The 11,054-nt window shown below is 38.2% G+C and overlaps 1 long non-coding RNA gene across 4 annotated transcripts; it reads left to right on the forward strand.

The window, feature by feature from the left end:
- Positions 1-4,388: 4,388 nt before the first annotated feature.
- LOC131899913 (uncharacterized) lies at positions 4,389-11,054 on the forward strand. 4 transcript variants are annotated; one of them, XR_009376146.1, is made up of 4 exons: positions 4,389-4,598; positions 5,213-5,352; positions 6,352-6,416; positions 10,739-11,054. It is a non-coding gene; the product is annotated as an uncharacterized LOC131899913 (long non-coding RNA). The 4 variants fall into 4 exon arrangements; XR_009376148.1 differs by lacking the exon at positions 10,739-11,054 and adding an exon at positions 7,128-9,375; XR_009376147.1 differs by lacking the exon at positions 10,739-11,054 and adding an exon at positions 6,790-7,102.

An 11,054-nucleotide genomic window follows, 5' to 3' on the forward strand; every position in this document is an offset into this window, starting at 1 on the left:
GGATGTCACTGTCTCAGGATCTTGGTCAGGTTTGTTTTCTACTCCTTCTAAAGAATTAAAAAGTAAGAAAAATAATCTCCAATATAATAGGTAGCAGCAGGGAAAATCTCAGACACAGTAGTTAGGATCATCAGGTGGAAAATATTTTTATCAAAGGTAAACTATACACACCACACAGCAAGGCACCTAGAGAGAAAGATCCCCTGAAAAACAGAGGGATGAGTTGGGAAGCCAAAGCTCAGTCTTTCTTCTAAGGCTGGGGTTATAAGGGTCTTTGGTAAGCTGGAATGAGGGTCTTTTCCTAATTTATGATTGGTCATTTTAAACAAAGAAGGTTGTGAGTAGGTCACAATTTTGGGTAAACATTTCCAGGTCTGATCTTTAACTTGTCAGAGTTGTCTACTGGAAAGGTGGGTGGAGGTTACTGGTGGGAAAAATCCCTGCCAGGCATTAGTTACAGATCAGCAGAGTGAGGAAAAAGCTGGAAGCTAGCTAACTTTTGAAATCTATTTGTGGTCCCATTTCCTCGTCTGTCTAACTTTCAGGGATCTGTCTAACTCTTAGGCTCCTCATACTCATTGGGGTACTATATCCTTCCCCTCAAGGCCTTACTCACCTGGCCAGCCTCATCCCTCCCCCCCCTTAGTTAAAAAAGAGTAGTATTTTTCCAAATGTACTCAGCTATTTCTTCTGACTGATTTGTTTGTATTCGTCCCTGGCTGACCCCCTCTAATTCTGACCCCTTTCAGCACCCTTCAGCATCACAATCTTCTCATCATCATTTCAAATTCACACAGAGACCAAGGGAAGAATGTGGCATAAAAATGACTAAGGTAAGACAACAGATAACTATGAAGGCAGGACTCAAATTCATTAGGCCCCTTACAAGGTAAAGGGATAAAGGTCTATTATTTCCAACTAGATAATTTAAATGATTAACATAAATGTCAGTAGTTTCTATTGCTGTGAGAAAATACCTAAGAAAATTAACTAAAAGAAGAAAAGATATGTTTGGGCTCATGCCAAATGTTTTAATCCCTTCTCACTTAGCTCTGCGTTTTATAGGCAATTAGTAAGGCAGAACATCATGACAGGATGTTCTATATTGCATGAGAGAACAAAGCTGATCACTTCATGGCAGTCAGGAAAAGGAGGAGGGAGAAAGCTGATGTAGAGAACAAAATATCCCCTACAGGTGCACATCTCCAGAGACTTGCTTCTTCTAGTCACGTCCTTCCTCTTTAAGTTTCTATCACCTCTTATTAATTCAGTAAGCTCTAGATACATAAATAAATTGATCCTCATGATTCAATCACCCCCCAAAGGCTCCACATCCGAGCAGTGCTACATTAAGGCCATGCTGTCAATACATGAGCTTTTGAAAGAAATTCCAGATGCAAGCCCAACAGTAACAGATACAAAATTTCTTTGAATATGGCATAAATAATTTGTGTAATCAGTGAAGGATGAAAAGGAGAAGGGTGAAACTCCAATTTAGGCTCCCTGAATTCTGGTCACTCAGCAATAAAACATTTGAAATATATCAAGTATATACAAAGAATCCAGAGTTCCTTCTTGTCATGTAAAAATCTACTGACTTTAACTTTAGAGTTCCTGGTGAGTATTATTTACATTCCTTTTAATCTTAAGAACAATTTAATTATTTTGCTATGTAGGTGGCACAATTAAATTGTTTCTTTGTTTCCTATAAATTCCATATTTTCGTAGCTAGGCTCATACTATGGACTTCAAGGGGCATCATGATTTACACAGACAGTACACAGGCACATATTTCAAGATTTGGACACTACGGATATAAATAAAAAGCAAAAGCACCCAAGTCTTTTTATAGGCTTACAATGATAAGATACACAAAGGAGAAGGCCCACACAGCTAAGGTTTCTGCTACTAATAAAAGTTAAGCTCAATTGTTTCTAGTAATGATGAAAGATATGTACAATGAAAATGTTACAATTTTGTATGCCACTAAGGTTACTAATTTATCAACCTTACCAAGTACAGAATCAGAAAAAAGTCAACCATGCTATCCTTAGCTCCATGTTTTCCCTTGTTTTGTGACAAACAGCAAGGATAAGAAAATGGCTAATAGGCAAAGTCAGTGGGTGAGGCCTGGTATTTGGAAAATGAGGTCTACTCATATTAAATGTATAACAAAACAGTACTTATTAAGAAGGCCTGGGAGTGGGAAGATAGCTCAGTCAGTAAAGTGCTTGCTAAGCAAACATCAGGACCTGAGTTGTGTGGCATGCACTTCACCGACTAAGACATCTTACCAGTCCCATAGAACTGTTTTGGCCGGGCGGTGGTAGCACATGCCTTTAATCCCAGCACTTGGGAGGCGGAGGCAGGCGGATCTCTGTGAGTTAGAGGCCAGCCTGGTCTACAAAGTGAGTTCCAGGAAAGGCGCAAAGCTACACAGAGAAACCCTGTCTCGAAAAACAAAAAACAAAAAACAAAAAAAAGATCTGTTTTGATTTGAGAAAGACAGCCATATTGGCAAGCTAGAGCCACTATGGAAGAGGGAATCTCAAAGGAAGTACTGTCCTAATCAGATTAACCTGTGGGCATGTCTGTAAGGCATTATATTGATTAATGATTGGTGTAGAAGGGCCCAGTCCACTTTTGGCAGTACCATCCCTGAGCAAGTGGTCCTGGACTACATGAGAAAGCTATCTGAGTTTGTAAGTGAGCTAGAGAAAGAGCAGGTGAACAATATTCCTCTGTGGTTTCTGCTTCAGTTCCTACTTGAGTTCCTGCCCTGGCTTCTCTCAATGATGACCTGGAAGCATATAACAAAATAAACTCTTTCCTCCTCAGGTTTCTTTTAGTCATGGTGTTTATCACAGTAACATAAAAGCAACCTATGAAAGCATGCAATGTTTTAGCTTATATGTATATTAATTAGCTAATGGTTATCTTCAATAAACTGGGTAAAATTGTTTTATCTGATATTGAATTAGCCATGGTTCTCCAAAAGAAATGAACCAACAGAACATATGCAGATTTCTATCAAAATGGAATTGTTGGATTGCTATGTGACAAGGGCTAGGTAATTCAACAGTTGCCACCTGTCTCTATGCTGGAGTGGCACACAGCTATTCAGTGCTGATGTCCTAGAAATCCCTCAAATAGTTGCTGGTATTGAAGTCTGGTGGGAGCAGGAAAAAAAAAAAGACATTCAGAAAGCAAGCCACTTGCAAGCATTTATACTCTGTCTTCCTCTGACTTCTTGCATCTGGGAGACTAGCCACCCTATGCTAAAGAGGTGGCTTAGTGACTAGTCTAGGAGCATGTACAGCTCTTGTGAAGGACCCCAGTTTACTTCCCAGCACCTATGTCAGGCAGCTTACAGACACCTGTTTCTCAGGCTCCAAGGGATCCAGTGTCTCTGGCCTCTGTGTGTACTGTGCGTACATGGTATTCACTCATCCATACACATAACTAAAAATAATAAAAATAAAATCTTAAACAGTATTTCTGAGGTCAGCGTTTATGTCTATAAGAAATTACCGTGTATATATTTACAAATAAAGGACACAACCTTGAGTCATTTCTTCTCACTTTTTTGTTTTATTTTTCTTTTTTTAAAAATAGGTTCTCATCCTGTTATGAATACCAAAATGCTTTGAGATCATGGTCTTTCTGCATCTGTTTCCCAACAGCTAGGAATGCAAGCTTGTACCAGCATTCCTGCAGTCTTTGAGTTTTTCTTAATCTCTTTGGATTTAATCACATATAAAAAAGAATAAAGTACATTTTATTGCTGGGTGGACCAAAATAATGTGAATCATTATGATCCTTTCATAAATATTTGAAAATCTGTATGGACAGGAATATGAAAATGTCATCTTAATGATGTGTAAATCAGAAACAAAAAGCTTTAACCACACAACAAGAACAGAATGAAGTTCTGCTTATTCCTTGGAAGTAAGCAGACTTTGCAGGAAATGAGAAAAATATTAAGATAAACTTTTTCTGTTTGTTAGGGTGCTTTATTTATAAGAAAACTAAAGCTGTCTTTCCAAGTATTAAGCTTTTGCCTAATTTACTCAAGGCCGAGGCTCCATAGAAGGACGTAACTGAGCTCCTTTGAAGTCAGAATTATTTTTATTATATTTTTTTTTTAGTTCCAAGCCCTCAGGAACTATCTTGCCAGAGGCAGAGACTGTCCCCACAGAAGCTCTGGCCTGTGGCCCCAAATGGGTACAAGAACTTCAAAAGCCAGTTTTGCCCCCTGGTTTATCTTCCCAGTTCAACTGACTGGAACTTACAGCTAAACTTTCACACACCTATGTCCTGACTGTTGCTCTTTGTCTCTGCAAATTGTACATCTTTATAGGACATGGGGAAACAGACTGAGAATGTCTGCCAGTACCTAGAGTAGAAATTTCTGCCTCTAATGTGGGTAATTTCTTATAGATACATAAATGCTGACCTCAGAAAGTAATCTTCTCATGGAAGATGATGAGATTCAAGTGATCATAGATATAATATTCTTGGGAGAGTACCAGTGGAACAAGAACTGAGATGTTGATCAATTAGACCGGTAGCCTCATCAAGATTACCTGCCCTGCCAGGTAAGCACACTTCAGGTTCTTCTTTATGTTTTCTTTTTCTCTAAACCCCCAGTGTTCCTGTTAGCACCTTCAGGATAGTTTTGTCATTGAATCTCTTTATTTGCTCTTACCAACTTTGCCATGTTTATTAATCTTCTTTCTCTGCTCCTCATGGCTATCTCTTTCACTGGCATGTAGGAATAGGTGCCTCATCTGTTAGGACTCATGGAGATGAGGCTTTTGCTCTAAATCTCTGCTTATAGCAAGTAGATGGTGACACATTAAGGACAAAACTGAAGAAAAAAGTAAAAGCTCATTTGTTTCTCAAATATAATTGATAGTATGTTTCGGTCATATCAACTTGTTCTCTCAAGAGTTGGGCGATGTGACTATGTACCTATTCAACATGTTCACATGACTATAGGAGATAAAAGACAGTCATAGACTGCCAAAAGCCCTCCTCCACACCACTGCAGTGACAACCTTGGTGTGTACTCTTAGCTTCTGAGGTTGCTGATATTTTCTACTAGATAATGGGTCACATTGCTTATTCATTTCTTTCAAAAGAATTGCATTGCATCCCCAATTGCTCCTGCAGCTCTGAGTGCAACCTTCTGGCAATTACTATTTTGTAGTTCTATACTGCCTCCACCAGAGTGCCTAAGTTGGTGTAAAAGTGGCCACTGAACTTTAGTTCAAGGTCAGCTTCAACGACCATATGAAGATGGTACAGCCTCCCAATGACCACCACTTGGTGCTCATTGCCAGCTAAGAAGTACGTAAGTGAAAATTTGTGTTCATGTCTTTTCCTTGCCAGCAGATTTACAGAATATTAATACAAGGTTTGCTGGCTGACTTTCATCCTTCACAAACTGCCATGTTTGAACCACGATGCTCCAAGATGTCTGGCAATGGGAATCACCTATGGAGAGATAATTAGGTGCAGGAGTCAAGCTATGAGTAACTTTGAAAATGGGAAGTTCTGTCAGAAGAGAAAGCACCATTTAAGGCCTACAGAAATGCCTAAAAGGTGATATATACATCAAAATCAAAAGTGTTTTCCTCAAGATTAGTCTGGTGTTGGTGCCAAGCCAGAGGAGATACTAGCCACCTCCAGGGAGATGAAGTCTTACCTCTTTCTCTGTCTAAGTGCCTCCAGCATTAGCTGTACCTAAGTAGCCATTGGAGTGAAAGCACACATGGACTCACCCTGATAACCATCACTTAGAAATCCAGATAGCCTATCTACTCTCCAGCAATACCTTCATCTCAGAGGTCTAGGAAGATTCTTCTTATTGGGATAACAGAATCAGCAGTAGTGACAGCCAGTTACTTTCTTCTTATACCCTGCTCCCTCTGATAGGGGTCAAAACAGGCCCTTCGGCAGACTTAGCTACAGCTTCAATGTGAGCAACAACTTTATCTATACATAGGTGGGCTCTAAATTGTAGAGTAATACTTCTTAGGCTTTAATATGCATACCTGGAGATCATAGTTTTTGAAATTTTATTTTTCAATATGGCGGTTTCTCAGAAAATTGGGAATCAATCTACTTCAAGACACAGCTATACCACTTTTGGGCATATATCCAAAAGATACTCAATCCTACCAGAAGGACACTTGCTCAAAGATATTCATAGAAGCTTTATTTATAATAACCAGGAACTGGAAACAATCTAGATGTTCCTCAACCGAAAAATGGATAAAGAAAATGTACATTTACACAATGGAGTATTACTCAGTTGTTTAAAAAATGACATCATGTAATTTTCAGGCAAATGGATGGAACTAGAAAAAAAAACTTGAGCAAGGTAACCCAGATCCAGAAAGACAAACATGGTATGTACTCACTTATAAGTGGATATTAGCTGTTAAGTAAAGGATAGTCATGATACAATCCACAGACCCAGAGAGGCTAAGTAACAAAGAGGGTTCTATAGGTGAATGAATGGATTTCCCTGGAAGGAGAAATAGAATAGATTTTGTGGGTGTATTAGAAGCAAGTGGGGATGGGAACATGAGGGATCAGAAGGAGTAGAGAGGGACAGAGGAAGAGTACAGGCTGGAATTGACTGGAATTGAGGGGCACTTAGGGGGGCATATGTGGAAATCTATTGCAGTGGAAGGTTCCTAGAACCTATGAGGGTGACCCTAATGAGGATTCCTAGTACTGGAGGATATGGATACTGAACTGGCCGTTTTCTATAACCAGGCAAGGCTTCCAGTGGTGGGACTGGGACACCAACCAAGCCATGAAACCTTCAACCTATAACCTATCTTGCCTACAAAATGTGCTGGGGCAATAGTGGCTCGGAGTTTATCAGAGTACCAACCTATGACTAGTTTAGCTTGAAGCCCAACCCACAAGAGGAGCCCACATGGAAGCTGTACAGCTCAGAGACCTAGGGTAGAACCAAACACGAGAAGAGGTGTGTGTGGGGGAATTGGGAAGAGTTGGGGGAGGGGAAGTTGGAGGAGGATAAGTAAGTAAATAAATAAATAAAATACTTATTTTTTTATTTTATGTGAATAAGCATTTTTTCTGCACAGATGCATGCATACCTGGTGTCTATGGAGGTTAGAAGGGGGCATTAAATCCTTGGAAGTGGAGTTACAGATGGTTGTGAACCACCATATGGGTGCTGGAAACTGAAGTCAGGTCCTGTGGAAGAGCAAGTACTAATAACCACTTAACAAGCTTTCCATTTTGTTGAGATATGTTTAAATGCATATTCTGGTTCCATAAGTCTGGATTACAACTTGAAGCTCTGTGTTTACTCAGCTGGAAGGTGATACATGTGAACCATCATGAAGTAGCAATAGCATAGATAATTCTTTCTGTAATCCAACAACTATGCATAAATTTCAATGGAAAAGAACCTCTCTAGAAAAAAAATCACTTTATTCTATTCTAGAATAGTTAGATTACTAGGCATACCAACTCAAGAACATTCACTACTTTGTCACTATGTACAGGCTCACATGTATCCAGATTCTGGTTAAAAATATAAATAAATGACAACCTAGCTAGTCTGCAATTCTTGTCTAAAAGGATTTGTATGAAGATTTTCATAATGCAGAGTCAACCTCATCCCCCTATGACATAGTATCTGGCAGAAAATCAGAGAACTTGTGTTATAAATAAGCTTTAATTATGATGATGTGTGGGAATCAGTCCTCAAGAAAAGCAAATTTTGTGTGATTCTTTGGAGTCTGAGTCTCCTCCTTTATGGATGTAAAAAGGGAAGAATATGAAAAAATATAGTTTGAATATTAAAAACCCATGGCTATAAATAAAAATTATAAAAAATAGCAACAGTTATAAGTGGGAATGCATAAGGAACAAGTGGTAAGGAATGGCTACCTGAGGCCAGCATTAGATATATAAAAGTTAACATTCTGATTTTTCCCAAAGAGCCAAGTATCTGGCCTTTTTTAAAAAAAATATGAGCCACTTAGTTTATCTGTTACTGCTTCTGATTTAAACATTTCAAACACTGCATTAAAAAAAGGCACCAGTTATATTTTCTGGTACTTGGTAGATAGTGATAGATTCAGTATACACTAAAAAATATGACACTTTAAAACTTCTTTATTAAAGATTTGTTTTTATTCATTTTTATGTATATCAGTGTTTTGCCTGTATGTAAATAAATATGCCATGTATGAATACACAGGGATGCAAAGAAGAATCTAAACAAAAGGCTTGCTAAATTCCTGCCAGTTTCTTATCATGAGATTATTCCCTCATTGTCCAATCACATTTCTGTATCACTGTCCTGTCATCAGATCTTAGTGCAAAATGTGTAGGTTTCTCTGTTCTTTTGGGTGTTCATGTTTGAAGCACACCATGTCACATGATAAGGACACTAAACAATTGGCATTCTTTTCTTTTAAGTCTTCCTTTTGCCCTGGACTCCTCAATTATGAACCTTGGAACAAATGAAGAAAAGAAGTGACCCCCCACATAGTTCCTAGTAACACAAATGGTAGAGCAGACAGCAGATTTATTCTGGACTCTGCATATAAGAGCCTAGAAAAAATGATATATCCAGTGAAAGATAAGATGTCTTCCAAAGATCAACTCTCCTGAGTTTCTCCTTTTTAAATTTTATTTAATTTTTTTTTAGTAAAAATACATTTTTTTCATACAATATATTCTGATCACAGTTTTTCTACCACATTTCCTCCCAGGTTTCCCCACCTCTGCACCCATCTAATGCCACAGCGTTTTTTCTCACACTCTTTGGAAAACAAAGAAGCAGTCTCAGTAAGGGTCTATACCCAATCACTTCAAAGTACACTAAACCACAGCTGGAATTCCCCTAAGCAGGCTTAAAAGGGGTTGACTCATCCTCCCCTGGGGTCAAAGAAGCCATTTTGGGCAGGCCCCAGCATACTGATTTTTCTTGAGAATAAAGCTGCTTTCTGCAATTGCATATTGGATGTCTTCTGGGCATTTGGAGCAATCTAAGAACCCTACATCTAGTAAGTCTTGTTTCCTTGGTGTCCTTATTTTTTTTTTAGGAATTATACTTGAGAAACACTCAGGAAAACTTCAGTAGACATTTAAAAAGCTAGACATTATTTAAGTTGTTTCAGATAATATAAAAATATAATAGATGGCTTACACCTGTAATCTTATCATTGGGAAGACAGAGGCAGGAGGATTACTACAAGTCTGGGGCCTGATTTGGCACAGAGCCTATATCTCAAAAAAACAACAATTTAAAAAAATCACAGAAACAAACTAAAACCCACAGTTCCTCCCTCCTCCTCCTCATCCTCCTCATCCTTCTCCTCCTCCTCATCCTCCTCCTTTGCCCCTTCCCTTTCCTTCCTCCTCCCTCTTTCTGTTTTTCTTTTTTCTTTGTTATGCTTGATACACATCCAGCAATCACTTTGCTGACAGTATCAAGGATCAATGTCAGGGTTTTCTGCATGACAAGCAAGCACTCCATCACTGAATAATAGCCAAAGGCCCCTGGAAATAGAGTTAACAGACAGTTATGCTGCCCTTTGTGGGATCCAGGTGGTCTTTTGAAAATAGAAAAGTTTTATTCTATTAGACTATTTACTTGTTTATAAAGAGAAATTGGTAAACGTATTTTCTTTACTTTTAAAATAATCTACCTAGGAAAGAGGGATTTTGCGTTCTACCAGATTAATTTCCTGTGGTTTATGTTAACCTGTATCATATTCTTGATTATTTAACTGAACTTAGATTTTACTTAATTATGTATAAACCCATATGTTATTATTATTGTTGTTGTTGTTGTTTTTTATTTTGTTTTTGTTTTAAGGCTGGGTGTGGTGATATTTTATTTGTACCCTAACAAATAAAGCTTGACTGGAGATCAGAGGATAAAGCCAGCCACTATATTAAATATAGAGGTCAGGCTGTGGTAGCACACTCCTTTAATCCTAGCGTTTGGGAGGCAGAGATTCATCTGGATCTCTGTGAGTGTTTAGCAATTTATGTTACAGCTTGGTTTCTTCATGCCCTAGAACTCATAACATAGACCAGGCAGGCCTGGAACCCACAGAGATCTGCCTCTGTCTGCCTCCCAAGCTGAGATTAAAGGTGTGTGTCACTATATCTGGCTCATTTACTAATTTTTAAAATATACCTTTTGATATCTATGACAAATCTCTCTGTCCCTCTCTCTTTCACAGAGACAGGGTCTCTCTATTATGTAGCTCTGGCTGTCCCAGAACTCACTTTGTGGACCAATCTGGTCTTGAACTCACAGAGATTCACCTACCTCTGTCTCCAGAGTACCGAGATTAAAAGCCACTATGCCTGGTTGATACAAATTTCATAAATCAAATTCTAAATTAAATATTTTTATAACAAATTGATTTGGAGAGCATGTAGCTGGCCCCTGGAATATCTCAAAAGAATTTGTTCTTTCTTGTTTTTATAGAAGAGATGTTAAATAAATTAGATTTCTTTGGCAAACTGCATTATATGGAAAGCCTCATCAAATAATGAGTGATGCAAAACTTTCATTGAGTTATATATTTGGATTTATTATTAATGTATTCCAGAAATTCTGTGAAAATCCTGGCAGCATACAATGTCTGATATGTTATAAGCCTTAAAGTGTTATTTTAAAATATCACATGTTGCATAAATAACAACTATATTTCCTTATCAGTTTCATCCTTATTATTGGAAAAAGGAAGAAGAAGGAAGCCTTACACCCAAGCTATAAATATTATACCGAATACTGGTGATGATGAATCCTTGGCCTGACTTATTAGGCTCTATGTCTTTGATGAAATTTCAAAAATCCAACCTGAAGGCAAGCTACAACCATGAATACCTACTGTCCAGTACTCAAAAAGCTGAAGCAGGACGATTGTGTTAGACAACAACCCAGTCTATATGGCACATGCTATGTCATCTTGAGTAACACATAGAGATCTTGTTTCAAAAACTTAAAAAATAAAAATAAATTCTGAGATTCCTCA

This window comes from Peromyscus eremicus, chromosome X (genome assembly GCF_949786415.1).
Source record: "Peromyscus eremicus chromosome X, PerEre_H2_v1, whole genome shotgun sequence".
In the NCBI taxonomy this organism is placed as follows: domain Eukaryota; kingdom Metazoa; phylum Chordata; class Mammalia; order Rodentia; family Cricetidae; genus Peromyscus; species Peromyscus eremicus.